A 17,060-nucleotide genomic window follows, 5' to 3' on the forward strand; every position below is an offset into this window, starting at 1 on the left:
ATCTTGCAATAACAATCCAAACATCAAACCTCCATGACATTGAGAAAACATTAACTGAGGACCTCCAAAATATGGAACAATATTTCCAGAAATGGAGGCTCAAACCAAACCCTGGAAAAACAATAGTAAGCGCATTTCATCTTGATAATAAGACTTCCAAAAACACATGGAAAGTAGCTTTCTATGGTAAAAATGTGCAATACGAATACAGTCCAACATATTTCAGGGTGAAACTCAACGACACCGTCTCCTTCCATGATCATCTTGAGAAGGTAGCTACAAAGATAAAAAAGAGAGCCAATATAATCCAGAAATGGTGGGGGGGAGGGATAGCTCAGTGGTTTGAGCATTGGCCTGCTAAAACCAGGGTTGTGAGTTCAATCCTTGAGGAGGCCATTTAGGGATCTGGGGCAAAAATTGGGGATTGGTCCTGCTTTGAACAGGGGGTTGGACTAGATGATCTCCTGAAGTCCCTTCCAACCCTGATATTCTATGATTCTATGAACTAGCAGGCACAACCTGGGGTGCATCAGCATCAGTGTTGCAAACATCTGCAATAGCACTTGTATGTTCAGTAGCTGAATATTGTGCACTGGTATGGAGCAGATGCAGCCACACATGACTTGTGGATACCCAGATAAATAGAGGGATGCAGTGTATCACGGGAACCCTTAAGTCAACTCCAACACAATGGCTACCTATCTTGTCTAACATTGCTTCCCTGCCGATACGCCGAACTGCTGCAACATTCCGCGAAGCTCAGTGAATCCAAGAAAACAGATGTCTTCCTATTCACCAAGACCTTGACAACGCCCACCCCTGCAATATCTTAAGTCCAGCAAGCCTTTCCGGGAACATTAATTTAGCCTCATGCAATCAGGTTATGATCAAAAGGAGGCTTGGAAAGCGGATTGGTCTAAATAAGCACCTTGTGCTAGATCCCACACAGAAGGTTCCTGGGTTTGACTTTCCATGTTCATCTAGATCAACTCTAAACCGAATTCGAACCAACCATGGCAGATGCGGATAGCTAAAACACAAATGGAAAATCAAGGATGCCGCAGTCTGCGAGTGTGTGTCCCCACGACAGACCATCGAACATATCACTACCTACTGCCCGATTTATAAATATCAAGGAGGCATCACTGCAATAAATTCTGCTACTGCTGATGCAGCCATTTGCCTCGATCAACTTCAGGTGAAATTGCAGTTGCACTGCTCTACACCAGCCATATGAAAGAAGAAGGGGATGCCCCAAAGAATCATCTCACCAAGTATCCTCCAAGCCTTTAGGTTGACCCAGTGTACAATAGTGTGATTGCAGTGCATAGGAGTCAGTTACACTAGGAAACATGCAGACTAAAAACTGTTCCACAGATTCATCTAAAAATGCAAATGCAAAAAGCAACTCTACTATTATTAGGCTTGGAAGAATTTGATTTTCATCAGTAAATGTCCGCAAACATCAATTTCACCATACACATACAAAAAAGACATTTCCATTGATGGGAATCAAAATTTGCAGAGAGCGAAAGTAAGAAAAGTGTGGTGAGAGAACTTATTAGAGTTTGATTTAAGATATTTCCTTTGTATATTTTGATGTGCGACTTTGACAATTTGAATCCCTGCTGGGCCTGATCCGGAGCAAGGATTTGAACCTGCATATCCCAGGCCTCTAGCTACTGAACTACTGATTGTTCTGGGTGGGTGTTTCCCTCTTTTTGTCTTGTTTTTTCTGAAAAAATTCAAAATATCTCATTTTTATCCAGGTGAGGAACAAAACCAAATTCTGGAATCTTCGTTTTTTTTCGGTTTGCTTTTTTTTTTGCTAAGTGGAATTCTTGTTTTCCAGCCAGCCCTGATTACTGATCCATTAGCTCCTTTCCTGATCTCTGCACCATGAAAAACAAGCCTCAACTTTCCGTCCAATGTTTCCCTGATGATCAACATCTCAGATGCTCAGGTGATCACAGCGAAATGTCCAGTTGGTTGTGTGAAGTCATGGGTGTGATTCTGCCATCTCCCAATCAATTACAGTCAAGCTGTTAGAGCACAGATATAAATGATAATTGTTGCTCACAGATGTGTTGATAAAGGCATAAAACGAGAAGCAAAAGCATTTAGGAAGAAAGACTGTGTGTCTGATATATATGAAAATGCGCATCCCTATTTCTCAGCAATGAAACACTGGACAGCTGAAGCCTATAATTTATGTCTAATCTCAGTTTCATTTGCTTCACTGACAGCTATATGGTAATAAATGGTGCGTATAGACTCAGTAATGGGATAAAGAGTACATTCCATGCCCACCTCCTCAGTAGCCATGCTATGGGAAAAATAACAGCACAAGCATCTCTTCAATGATTGGTGCTCACACCATGGGCTCCCAAGAGGCTCCTGCCCCACCCCGCCAGGCTGCTGGAATTGGACAGCCCTTCACTCTTCAAGCCAGGCACTGCTGTAGCATTGTCTGTTATTTTCACAGAGGGTCTGGAGCACCCAGAAAATACCTTGGAGGTCATTATTATTTCCATCATTGATCTGTGTGATGGTCGCACGCAGACACTCCAGTCAGGATAGGCAGCCTGCTGTGCCAGAAGCTGTACAAACACACAGCAAGAGACAATTCCTGCCCTGAAGAGTTTGCAATCAATATGAAGAGAAACATGGCATGAGTGTAGCAAGTGGTGGAAGGGAGATGAGAGTCACAGTAATAGGAACTCAAGGTGGTATAGACCAGACCTGTGAATAATTTGCTGGTTCTCAGCCAGGGAATTGTGACTCTGGATTTTTCTTTAAGATAAACAGAAGACATTAATGAGCCACATGCCGAGCCACTAGCAGTTTATTTCAAACATTTCTGCAGAGGTGGGACTTGAGAATGGAAGTGAAGGACACAGTAATGGCTTAATGGATAGGCTGGAGGACAGCATTGTATACGGAAGGGGCAGTGTGGAAGAAGGCACAGAGGGTGTTTGTGGGAGAAGTTCCTCAGCAGCCCATTCCTTGGTTATTGGGGAGCCAGGGCTCCTAGACTGCCCCAGACTAGCCCTGGCCAGGGCATCTGAGCTTCCAGGCTCTCGGCTCCTTGACAGTCCGGAAGCTCTGGCTCCCATGTTCTCTGAGCTGCCCAACTCCCTACTTGGCTGCTGTGGCTCCTGGCTGCTCAAGGAGCCTTGGAAACAGTTTGAAAAAGGTCGAGACAAGCAGTAGGAGAGCACAGAGAACCTCACAAATTCACAACAAGCTTGAAAATTTTCACAAAAACACATACACACAAATCCTCACCTCCAGAGACGGTTGGGAATCTTCTGATAAAATGTTGGTTTCAACAAATCTCTCTATTTGAAAAAGAAATGGAACAAAAGTTTTGAAATTGTCAAGATGTGTCTTTTCAACATGTTTTAAATTAAATTTTCGTTTTCTGGCTTGAAGTGCTTTTTTGTTTTGAAATTTTAATTTATAGGAAGAAAAGGTTAAAACTATTTTGAAAGGTCAAAATTGAAACAAAACATTCAGATAAATGGAACCATTCCGATAAGTGGAACCTTAATATGTGTGATAATTCAGAGCTTAATCCTGCACCATTCAAGCAAATGGGATTTTTCTGTTGACATATGTGAAAGTAGCATCAGGACCTAAGTGCCTAACTATACACATGTGTATTATATCTATTCATATTTAGCATGAAACTTCAGCATGTGCTTAAATTCTATTGAAGTCAATGGGATTTAGGCATATGCCTAAAGTTAAGCTAGTGTTTAATTGCATTGCTGAACAGGAATGGGTTTAAACTGCAGTTCAATCCAGCTGAGGTGGCATTCATGTTTGCTCACAGAGGGAAGGATGTAGAAAACTGGAGAGAGGTAGTGTCTGCATCATCAGTGGAGATTTTTGCCACAGTCATATGCTGTCTCAGGCTCTTGATGGGTTCATCACTTTTCCTAGCATCCCATTGATAGGAATAGACCACAGTTCTTCTGGCAACTATGGATGACAAGGTAGTTGTGAATATTCCTCTCAAAATGCAAACCTTGCAAAAGACACACAATGGGTGAAGTGATATCTTTTACTGCACCAACTTCTGTTGGTGGAAGAGACAAGTTTTCCAGCTATACAAAGCTCTTGTTCAGGTCTGTGTAGCTCGAAAACTTGTCCCTCCTCTGCTAACAGAAGTTGGTCCAATAAAATGTTACCTCACTCACCTGGGATCAACACACCTACAACACCACTGCAAAGAGCCTTGCATTGATATTAATTATCATTTTTTGTATTACTGTAGCACCTAAGAGCTCCAATCATGGACCAGGACTCAGCTGTGCCAGATGCTGTATAAAAATAGAACAACAGAAAGTGTATCTGCTCTGCTTACAATATCTCTAAAGTACACATGGCAGCTCCAACCGATGCAGCGGCACAGGAGCCAGGAAACAGAGCTGTAAACATGGGAGTCTGAGGGGGAGTTTTCAAGGGGAGTTTTGGGGGAAGACTAAGAGAGCCAGGCAGAGGGACAGACAGGCTAGTGAAGGGAGTGTGTGGTGGCCTGGCAGTGTTGTGGTGCTTGTTGGGGGTTTGTTTTGCTGTGGGTGGTGGTGTTTTGGTTTGGTTTGTGTTTCCCAGACTAACAGGATTTAGGTGGGAAGGCTCTGACAGATACAGAGGCAGTAGTGGGAGAGACCCAAGCAGTGGAAGACACAATGAAGATGGATGTAGAAGCTGCGGCATGTACATGACCCTGGAGGGGGTACCTGAAAAGAGTTTCATCTGCATGAAGTGCCACCCAATAGAGCTGATGGAAGAAAAGATCCAAGGATTGGAGATGCACGTGGAGGCTCTGGCTGAGTTTAGAAGGGGGTTTGAACGGATGATGGAGCAAAGACATGAGAAGGCTGAAGGGAAAAGCTCAGACTTGCAGATGGAAGCAGGACCAAAGAACTCTGACGGGAGACTGCTGGGTGAGGAAAGTAGACAGTGGAAGCACGTGACTAAGAGAACCAGGCAGAGGAAAAGACAAGCTAGTGAAGGAGGAATAGAGCTCAGGAACAGGTTTGCAGAGTTGGAAAATGAAGAAGGGGCACAGCAGGTCATCACTGAAGGTGAGAGGGCAAGGAAGAAGAGAAGAGCAGACAGTCCTATAGGAAGAGGGGAAGAGTCAATGGAGATAACGACACCAAATATGAGCCCCAGGAGGATATGGGATGGGTTGCAGAGGATCGCAAAGGAGACGAGGAATCGAGAGGACTTGCAGCCAGAGGGAACAGGGGATAGACCAGAGAATTGAACCATCACCAGGAAAAGGCAGGTCTACGTGATTGGGGACTTCATACTAAGAAGACTAGTCAGGCCTGTAACCAGAGCTGATCCAGAGAACAGAAGGGTGTGCTGTCTTCCAGGTGCTAAGATACGGGATGTGGACCTGAGGCTGAAGAGGATCCTAACGGGAGCTGGAAAGAATCCACTGATTGTCCTTCACGTGGGAACAAATGATACGGCTAGATTCTCGCTGGAACATATCAACGGAAACTATGCCAGGCTGGGGAAGATGCTTAAGGAAATCAAGGCTCAGGTGATCTTCAGTGGGATTCTGCCTGTTCCTAGAGAAGGGCAACAAAGGTGCAACAAGATTATGATGCTCAACAGATGGCTCAGGCACTGGTGCTATAAGGAGGGCTTTGAGATGTATGGCCACTGGGAGGCATTCATGGACAGAGGACTGTTCTTTCAGGATGGACTTCACCTGAGTAGGGAGGGAAATAGACTTCTAGGATGGAGGCTGGCACAACTGATTAAGAGAGCTTTAAACTAGGAATTTGGGGGAGATGGTTGGGAGATGTCCAGCTAATCTCCACGCTGGATTTTAACATTGAGAGGAAAGAAAACAAAGTAAGAGAGGATACAGCCATGGGTAGGAGTATGGGCATAAGAGGAAGGGTAATGTGGATACCTGTCTAATAGGTGATACTGGCAGTAGAATGTCTGTGCCTAATTGGGTAAAGAATGTGAGCGAAGCCAAACAGCAAAAATTAAGATGTTTGTACACTAATGCGAGGAGCCTAGGAAACAAAATGGAGCTACTTGTGCAGGAAGTGAAACCAGATATTCTAGGGATAACAGAAACATGGTGGAATAGTAGTCATGACTGGAGTACAGGTATTGAAGGGTATGTGCTGTTTAGGAAAGACAGAAATAAAGGCAAAGGTGGTGGAGTAGCATTGTATATCAATGACGATGTAGACTGTAAAGAAATAAGAAGTGATGGAATGGATAAGACTGAGTCTGTCTGGGCAAAAATCACATTGGGGAAGAAAGCTACTAGAGCCTCCCTGGGATAGTGCTTGGGGTTTGCTATAGACCATCGGGATCTGATCTGGATATGGATAGAGCCCTCTTTAATGTTTTTAACGAAGTAAATACTAATGAGAATTGTGTGATCATGGGAGACTTTAACTTCCCAGATATAGACTGGAGGACAAGTGCTAATAATAATAACAGGGCTCAGATTTTCCTGAATGTGATAGCTGATGGATTCCTTCACCAAGTAGTTGCTGAACTGACAAGAGGGGATGCCATTTTAGATTTGGTTTTGGTGAGTAGTGAGGACCTCATAGAAGAAATGGTTGTAGGGGACAACCTTGGTTTGAGCGATCATGAAGGTGGTGGAGGGTGGTGAAACACTGGAATGCGTTACCTAGGGAGGTGGTGGAATCTCCTTCCTTAGAAATTTTTAACTTCAGGCTTGACAAAGCCCTGGCTGGGATGATTTACTTGGGGATTGGTCCTGCTTTGAGCAGGGCGTGGACTAGATGACCTCCTGAGGTCCCTTCCAACCCTGATATTCTATGATTCTATGAGCTAATTCAATTCAAACTAAATAGACGGATCAACAAAAATAGATCTGTGACTAGGGTTTTTGATTTCAAAAGGGCTAACTTAAAAAAATTAAGGAAATTTAGTTAGGGAAGTGGATTGGACTGAAGAACTTGTGGATCTAAAGGCAGAAGAGGCCTGGGATTACTTTAAGTCAAAGCTGCAGAAGCTATTGGAAGCCTGAATCCCAAGAAAGTGGAAAAAATTCATGGGCAGGAATTGTAGACCAAGCTGGATAAGCAAGCATCTCAGAGAGGTGATTAAGAAAAAGCAGAAAGCCTACAAAGAATGGAAGATGGGAGGGATTAGCAAGGAAAGCTACCTTATTGAGGTCAGAACAAGTAGGGATAAAGTGAGAAAGGCCAAAAGCCATGTAGAGTTGGACCTTGCAAAGGGAATTAAAACCAATAGTAAAAGATTCTATAGCCATATAAATAAGAAGGAAAAAAAAGAAAGAAGAAGTGGGACCGCTAAACACTGAGGATGGAGAGGAGGTTAAGGATAATCTAGGCAGGGCCCAATATCTAAACAAATACTTTGCCTCAGTCTTTAATGAGGTTAATGAGGAGCTGAGGGATAATGGCAGGATGACAAATGGGAATGAGGTTATGGAGGTAGATATTACCACGTCCGAGGTAGAAGCCAATCTCGAACAGCTTAATGGCACTAAATCGGGGGGGAGGGCCCAGATAATCTTCATCCAAGGATATTAAAGGAATTGGGACATGAAATTGCAAACCCATTAGCAAGATTTTTTAATGAATCTGTAAACTCAGGGGTTGTACCGTATGACTGGAGAATTGCTAATATAGTTCCTATTTTTAAGAAATGGAAAAAAAAGTGATCCGGGTAATGGCAGGCCTGTTAGTTTGACATCTGTAGTATGCAAGGTCTTGTAAAATTTTTTGAAGGAGAAATTAGTTAAGGACATTTAGGTCAATGGTAATTGGGACAAAATAGAGCATGTTTTTACAGAAGGTAGATTGTGCCAAACCAAATTGATCACCTTCTTTGAGAATGTAACAGATTTTTTTAGACAAAGGAAATGCAGTGGATCTAATTTACCTTGATTTCAGTAAGGCATTTGATATGGTTCCACATGGGGAATTATTGGCTAAATTGGAAAAGATAGGGATCAACATGAAAATTGAAAGGTGGATAAGGAACTGGTTAAAGGGGAGACTACAGCAGGTCACACTGAAAGGTGAATTGTCAGGCTGGAAGGAGGTTACTAGTGGAGTTCCTCAGGGATCGGTTTTGGGACCAATCTTATTTAATCTTTTTATTACTGACCTTGGCACAAAAAACGGGAATGTGCTAATAAAGTTTGCAGATGACACAAAGCTGGGAGGTATTGCCAATACAGGGAAGGACCGGGATATCATACAGGAAGATCTGGATGACCTTGTAAACTGGAGTAATAGTAATAGGATGGAATTTAATAGTGAAAAGTGCAAGGTCATGCGTTTAGGGATTAATTCAAGAATTTCTGTTAAACTGGGGACGCATCACTTGGAAGTAACAGAGGAGGAGAAGGACCTCGGAGTATTGGTTGATCACAGGATGACTATAAGCTGCCAATGTGATATGGCCGTGAAAAAAGCTAATGTGGTCTTGGGATGCATCAGGCGAGGTATTTCCAGTAGAGATAAGGAGGTGTTAGTACTGTTATACAAGGCACTGGTGAGGCCTCATCTGGAATATTGTGTGCAGTTCTGGTTTCCCATGTTTAAGAAGGATGAATTCAAACTGGAACTGGTACAGAGAAGGGCTACTAGGATGATCCGAGGAATGGAAAACCTGTCTTATGAAAGGAGACTCGAGCTTGGCTTGTTTAGCCTAACCAAAAGAAGGCTAAGGGGAGATATGATTGCTCTCTATAAATATATCAGAGGGATAAATACCAGGGAGGGAGAGGAATTATTTAAGCTCAGTACCAATGTGAACACAAGAACAAATGGATATAAACTGGCCATCAGGAAGTTTAGACTTGAAATTAGACGAAGGTTTCTAATCATCAGAGGAGTGAAGTTCTGGAACAGCCTTCCAAGGGGTGCAGCGGGGGCTAAAGACATGTCTGGCTTCAAGACTTAGTTTGATCAGTTTATGGAGGGGATGGTCTGATGGGACAGCCTAATTGTGGCAATTAATTGATCTTTGACTATTAGCAGTAAATATGCCCAATGGCCTGTGAAGGGATGTTAGATGGGGTGGGATCTGAGTTACTACAGAGAATTCTTTCCTGGGTGTCTGGCTGGTGAGTCTTGCCCACATGCTCAGGGTTTAGCTGATCGCCATATTTGGAGTCAGAAAGGAATTTTCCTCCAGGGCAGATTGGCAGAGGCTCTGGGGGTTTTTCGCCTTCCTCTGCAGCGTGGGGCATGGGTCACTTACTGGAGGATTCTCTGCACCTTGAAGTCTTTAAACCACGATTTGAGGACTTCAATAGCTCAGACATAAGTTAGGGGTTTGTTACAGGAGTGGGTGGGTGAGATTCTGTGGCCTGTGTTGTGCAGGAGGTCAGACTAGACTATTATAACGGTCCCTTCTGACCTTAAAGTCTATGATTCTGTGAGAATACAACTATATTCCTTTTGGGTGGGTTGGGCTGACACGAGCATATTACAGCTGTGCTCAGGTCGGTGCATTGGGCCCCATTCTCATCTGGAGTAATTCCTTCAAATTAGATTTGCAGCGGTTTATCTGAGCTCCAAACCTGGCCTTTCCTCTAGCTTCTGGGTGCAGTTGAAAGTGTTGGTTCTGACCTTTACAGCACAGAATGATCTGGGAGCCAGTTATGTGAGGGATTGCCCTTGACACTACAGCACATTGTGTGAAGATTAGCTGTGAGTCTCCTGATGTCAGTTTCTGCAGCTAATGCTACAGATATTGGCAGGAATTTCTCCATTGAGGGCCGCCATTTTGGAATTCACTTGTTTTAGTAGTAAAGAAATTAATAACTACTAAATAAATTAAAAGCCTAACACACACAGGGTGCTTCACATTTTTCAGAGCACTCTAAACACATTAACTAATTAATTCTTCCTATAACTACATTAACTAATTAATTCTTCCAGAAGCCAGTATGTGTAGCATACTTCACAGCAGGATGTGCATTGAGCCATTTTTACTTGTTAGATGTTTCTATGCTTGCTTATTACATGCTGTTTGTTTATCTGATCCAATGAAAGTTGTTCTTTATCGCTGCTCCTTCAGGATGGTTTTGTGTACTTTTAAAACATTATGTATAATTACCTAGCTGACACAGCGAGAGGCCCCCTTTAAAGTCAATAAAATAAATAAGTAAATATATACAGTCGTTTAGGGCCAGCATAGATTTTCTATGGAATATTTACACCAATACCCTTGTAAAATAAAGTTAGATTTCTTCTTCAATTATATGCAATCCAGCGATTCAGCACATCCTAGCCTGCTCACTCAATCAGTGAAAGGACCAGTGGTATCAACCTTCTTTGAAAATGCTCAGGACAGAGCCACACTTCCAGTGACAGACACATCTGACTGACACTTAACAAGAGGTTTAGGGAAAGAAGGATTGGCTTGACAAAATGTCCTACTGAGATTAGGGCACTTCTGCTGTGCAAAACGTCACAGTTTTGAACATGAAGTTAGAAGCACTTTTGACTTCTAATACTGATGCTACCATGTTTCTGTTTTCAGCCTTTGTGATTCTAGATTATGGAATGAATATATGAATTTTGCCTAATTAGGAACCCACTTAAGTATCCTGCTTTTAAATTGAACTCTAATATTATTCAAATTCTATGTCTGAGAGTGTGGGAAAATACCAGAATGAGAAACTAATAAAAATCTTAGACACACTGGTGGACCAGACCCTCAGCTAGTTTAAATCACTGTAGTTCCATTGTTTTTAATGAAGCCAGGTCAATTTACCTGAGCTGACAATCTGTACACGCTACCTATAGCATAGCGCCCATTGACCAAATTTCTGAATTTTAGTATCCAACAGTATTTTGGACTCAGCTCATCTTGTAACTTCAGGAAAAAATAATTTATTACCATTTGGTTGTTGCTCAGTGCTATCAGCCCAAGCAAAAATGTACCACGTGTATATGTCCCCATGGGTGAGCATTTAATTCTGTTCAGGTTCTTATACCACCTTTATCGCTACAGCATCTCCGCACCTACACTGACGGTATGCAGCCCTCATGAAGGTCATTGCTGCCATTCCCCTTTAAAAAGATCCACAAAAATAGAAAGCAAGGAATAAAGTAGTTTTGATTTGATTTGTCTGACTTTGACTAATTTTCCTATTCCCTCCCCTCTCTCTGCCTTTATAAAAGTTAAAAAGGATTGTCTTTTTGATATTGTACCCTAATCAGCTCCCTAGTAACAACCTCACCAATCCAAATGACTTTTAATTAAGGCTGATGAAAAAATTTCAGTTAACACACTTTTGCAATGGAAAACTGGGTTTTCAACTAAACAAAGTTGTTCTTTTAGTTGTTTTTTTTTTTGCAAAAAGTGTTTGCTTTCCTCAGAAAAATCCAACCTTTATATTTTATATATATATATTCATTCCAAGCAACTTGATGGAAAATTGAAAATATAATAATTCAGAAATGCCCCGTTGTTCATCCTGGGAGTTGTAGTTCAGTTGCCTCACTCTCGTCTAGGCACTGGCGGCAACCAAAGCATCCAAAACTTTAGAACTGTGGAATGAAAGGAAGAGAGCACATTTATATCTGTCAAGGAAATTGCAGGCAACTGGTGCATGCTATATTGTAGCCTGATCCTATTGGATAATCTCAATACTATTCTAGGAGAAGTAGTTTAACATATAACTTCCGATATGAAGACTATGGGAAACCAGTGAGGGCCTTAAAGGCATAGCCCGTCTTTGTGTGGGAAGTTGGGATTGGAGGAGCCATGCTGAATCCAGAATTCCTCCCGGGCATGCCAGAGAATGAATGATGGAGTATTGCCTCCATCACAATCTAAATGCAGGGGCAGGGTTTTCTCTGGTCAACTTCCCACCTAACTGTGCTGGGCTGGAGAAAGGGTTGGGGCAGCATATTGCTATGTCCCTTTCCATTTGGGCTGGTTTGCATCATCCCCACCACTAACACGGAGAAGTGGCAGCACTCTGAGCAAGGGACCAAAGTGCAGGAGCACCTTGCATCCTGTCCCACCACCTGGCAGCAGCACCAAAACTCTAGGCATCATATATTGCTATGAACAGTAAGTCATCAAACCAGACTGAAGATAGCAGGAGTCAAATGCAGCATGGAACTACTGTCTGCAGGTAGACAAAAAACCCACATCATTTTGCTTTCAAATGTCAACATTATTTTAAAAACACACACTCCTTTCATGCATTAATGAAGCTTGGGAGTGAGTGAGATAATTGGAAAACTGCATTATGTTTATTAAAATGCACTTCAGTTTAACTGAAATACTGATACAGTGCTGCAGTATTACTCTAGGGTGTCTCCTTAATTTACTCCACAGTATATACTTAAAAATTAAAAAAATGATCTCCTTCATGGAATCATGGAAGTTACAGCACAATACATGCAGGTTCTTAGTCCTTCATGAGGCAGAGAGATCTCTCTTATCTCTCCACCACCAATGCAGGGTATGCTTTTCACATCAGCATGCTAGTCTCCACATGTGCTTTAGTCTTTTTAACCCACTCTGCCTAGCACTAGCTGAGGGGCTGTTTTAGTGAAGTCCATGCTGGCCTCATTGTATATAGTTGTCAAAGTTCCTTCCCCACTCTGAACTCTAGGGTACAGATGTGGGGAGCTGCATGGAAGACTCCCTAAGCTTATTCTTACCAGCTTAGGTTAAAAACTTCCCCAAGGTACAAACTTTGCCTTGTCCTTGAACCCTATGATGCCACCACCAAGCGTGTTAAACAAAGAACAGGGAAAGAGCCCGCTTGGAGACGTCTTCCCCCCCAAAATATCCCCCCAAGCCCTACACCCCCTTTCCTGGAGAAGGCTTGATAAGAATCCTCAGCAATTTGTACAGGTGAACACAGACCCATACCCTTGGATCTTAAGAACAATGAAAAATCAATCAGGTTCTTACAAGAAGAATTTTAATTAAAGAAAAGGTAAGAGAATCACCTGTGTAAAATCAGGATGGTAAATACCTTACAGGGTAATCAGATTCAAAACATAGAGAATCCCTCTAGGCAAAACCTTAATTACAAAAAGACAGAAAAACAGGAATATACATTCCATCCAGCACAGCTTATTTTACCAGCCATTTAACAAAAGGAAATCTAACGCATTTCTAGCTAGACAAATCGCTCCACCAACTAAGAACGGCCATGCACCACCACCCACAGAATCGAGAAAGAGCTATCAATCTGTCAGATTACTTACTAACAGAAGTTCTGAGACTGCATTCCTGATCTTAGGACAGAAGAATCCCATGCACCGCTACAGACTAGGGACCGAATGGCTCAGCAGCAGTTCTGCAGAAAAGGACCTAGGGGTTACAGTGGAGGAGAAGCTGGATATGAGTCAACAGTGTGCCCTTGTTGCCAAGAAGGCCAATGGCATTTTGGGATGTATACATAGGGGTATTGCCAGCAGATCAAGGGATGTGATCGTTCCCCTCTATTCGACATTGGTGAGGCCTCATCTGGAGTACTGTGTCCAGTTTTGGGCCCCACACTACAAGAAGGATATGGAAAAATTGGAAAGAGTCCAGTGGAGGGCAACAAAAATGATTAGGGGACTGGAACACACGATTTATGAGGAGAGGCTGAGGGAACTGGGATTGTTTAGTCTGCGGAAGAGAAGAATGAGGGGGATTTGATAGCTGCTTTCAACTACCTGAAAGGGGGTTCCAAAGAAGATGGATCTAGACTATTCTCAGTGGTAGCAGATGACAGAACAAGGAGTAATGGTCTCAAGTTGCAGTGGGGGAGGTTTAGGTTGGATATTAGGAAAAACTTTTTCACTAGGAGGGTGGTGAAGCACTGGAATGGGTTACCTAGGGAGGTGATGGAATCTCCTTCCTTAGATATTTTTAACATCAGGCTTGACAAAGCCCTGGCTGGGATGATTTAGTTGGGGATTGGTCCTGCTTTGAGCAGGGGATTGGACTAGATGACCTCCTGAGGTCCCTTCCAACCCTGATATTCTATGATTCTATGATCTGTTCCTGGCAAAAGTATCACACAGACAGACAGACCCTTTGTTTCCCCCCATTCCTGATTTGAAAGTATCTTGTCTCCTCATTGGTCATTTTGGTCAGGTGCTAACGAGATTATCTTAGCTTCTTAACCCTTTACAGGTGAAAGGATTTTGACTCTGGCCAGGAGGGATTTTATAGTACTGTATACAGAAAGGTGGTTACCCTTCCCTTTATTTTTATGACAATAGTATAAAGTAAAGATCCGTGCAGGATACAAGCCAGGGAGAGGGTTTCTGACTATAGCTGTACTAGGTGTAAACTCATATCAGATTTGACTATTGGAAAGAAAAGGAAGCATGGCCCCGGGTTTTGATTGTTCGTGTGACCACCATATTAATTCATCCTTCATAATGGGAAGTCCCATGGAGGGGCAGCTGTGGGAAGGGGAGTCCTGGGCAGCCAGGCTGCAGGGAGAAGGAGGAGGAGAAGCAGCCTTGAAGCTCTTGCATGAAACTCAGCACAGGTAGCCTTGTGACTGCAGCATGTTCTCAACATCTGTAGGCAAATCCCGGGGCTCTCATAGAGAAAGTCTGTGAGGCAAACCATGCTGACTTCTGCCACCCAAATCCCCTTCCACAGGTTTTTCCATCAAATGGAGAGATCTGACCCAACAGTATAATGTACTACCCCAGAGCTCATTATGCTCCTCAAGCCTGATCCTACTTCTGTTGTAACCAGTTGCAAAACTCCCCTTGACTTCAGTGGTGCAGGACTGGGGGCCTTTAGGGCCTAACCCTGCAACTCTTACTCATGCAAATGTAATAGGGTGTCTCTCAATGGGCTGTCAGCACAAGGAATTGAACCTGCACCTGTAGATCTAAAATCCTGCACCTCTATTCCTTGAGTTATGAGATGCAGCTGTCTCTTCAACCTCTTTGTGGTCCAGCCACTAGAAGGGAACAGAGAGCCACACTGTGTTAGCATAAGGTACACAAGCAAAGGTTTAAGAACTCCATTTGGCTCAGTAAGTACAGGGAGAAGTTTACCCCATGCAGTGGGACTGCCTAGGTCTATGAAGTACAGAAGTGATGCATAGATCTTACGTGGGCTCTCTGTACAGAGGCGAATTCATGCAGACTTGTGTCCAGTATTTGGGATTGCATCAATGACTATGCTGACTGTTCCAAGTCTTAAAATCTGGATGCTAATCATCGTGGATGCTAAACACACTGTGGTTTCTTAATTATGTGCTTGCATTTCATTACTCAAACATAAAATACAGCAAACTATAAATAACAATGTGCTCTGGTAACTAACTTACATTCATGTCATAACAAAAACAACAATGCAAAGCAATGAAATGTTAAATCTTTGATGGGAAATGAGGATTTGGGGGTTGGAAATCACTTCACTGCAATGCACCAAGCATCTGGCCCAGACTGTCAGGGCAGTAACGTAAGTGTGTGTATTTAATTAAAAACAACTACCATATCATGATTAGGGTTATATTTTTTATATATAAAAAATATAAAATAGGGGTAAAGGTTTATGTTATCCCTACAGGAAATAAAGGGGTTTTGTTTCTATATCCAACATCTATTTAGACTTGCCACTTGACAATCTTAAACATTGAGCTTCTAAATATGGAAAGTTTGCTCAGCAAATCTGAAAACAGTTTTAAAGTCTTCACATTATAGTGCTGTCAAAAATCACTTAAAATTTGTGTTCTAGTGAAATGCTCACAATCATTATCATTCAAATACACACACACAGCACAATGACAAAACAATCTGGGCAGCACCTGTGGGAAATGCAATGAAATGCATGATTTACTATATTCAGATTTGTCTATCAATGAGATACAGTAGTAGTGATGTGAAAAGAACTCTGAAAATTGGAATTAATTTGCAAACTGGATACAATTAACTTAGGCTTGAATAAAGACTGGGAGTGGATGGGACATTACACAAAGTTAAACTATTTCCCCATGTTTATTCACCCCCACCCCCACTGTTCCTCAGACGTTCTTGTCAACTGCTGGAAATGGCCCACCTTGATTATCGCTACAAAAGCTTTCCCTCTCCCCGCTCTCCTGCTGGTAATAGCTCACCTTAAGTCACTCTGGTTACAGTGTGTATGGTAACACCCATTGTTTCATGTTCTCTATGTATATAAATCTCCCCAATGTATTTTCCACTGAATGCATCCGATGAAGTGAGCTGTAGCTCACGAAAGCTTATGTGCAAATAAATTGATTAGTCTCTAAGGTGCCACAAATACTCCTTTTCTTTTTGCGAATACAGACTAACACGGCTGCTACTCTGAAACCTGAAAACAATGTTTCTTAACAGCATGCTCAGCCAGCCCCTTAAAGACACACAATCCCAGATTCATGGTGCTTTCAAAGAAAGGGCTATATTGGCCCGGGATTGTCCCTAGACCTTGCACATGGTGAGGTGGGGCAAGGAAAGAGCAAGGGGGTCATTCTTTCCTTGCCTCCTTCACTAGCAGAGTGAGGGCCATTAACAATTGCAGTCCCTAGCATGTGGCAACCCGGGGTCTTTTTTTTCCTCCAGTGCCCCTGGAACTCTGCTTGAAGATGTGCAACGTTGCACAGACCCTAACTCAGACCATCTGTACCGAAATACTTTGCATAGACTCACTTCCCACAATGTACAACCAACAGAACCGTGTGGAGTTGTTAAACAGTTTAATTTATTTGGTACAGTTTAACATGGGCCATACCCAGAGCTCCTAATCCACTCCCTGGCCATCCCCACTTTCAGACCTTGTAACCACCTCTTCTGAATCGAGACTAGAATGTATTCCTACCTCAGGACAGCTCTCTACAAGTGCACGTTCTGGATGGTGGAGCTCACTTTCTTGGTGTTTCCTTAGTGATTGTGTCCTCTTTTGCCATTAACAGGTACCCTTGGCATGGCCTTTCTCTCTCTCTGATGTCTTTCCAATTCTTATGTTATTTCTAGCCTCTGTAATTTCCATACAGGACAAACTCAAACAACAATTAGCTCTTTTGAATTGTTTCCTTCAAGCCA

General features: G+C 42.6%; 1 long non-coding RNA gene across 1 annotated transcript; it reads left to right on the top strand.

Moving 5' to 3' along the window:
* The first annotated feature begins 6,602 nt into the window (after positions 1-6,602).
* LOC122465738 lies at positions 6,603-7,123 on the top strand. Its single transcript, XR_006290763.1, has 2 exons — positions 6,603-6,653; positions 6,853-7,123. It is a non-coding gene; the product is annotated as an uncharacterized LOC122465738 (long non-coding RNA).
* The last annotated feature ends 9,937 nt before the right edge of the window (positions 7,124-17,060 follow it).

Source organism: Chelonia mydas, chromosome 4 (genome assembly GCF_015237465.2).
Source record: "Chelonia mydas isolate rCheMyd1 chromosome 4, rCheMyd1.pri.v2, whole genome shotgun sequence".
Classification (NCBI taxonomy): domain Eukaryota; kingdom Metazoa; phylum Chordata; order Testudines; family Cheloniidae; genus Chelonia; species Chelonia mydas.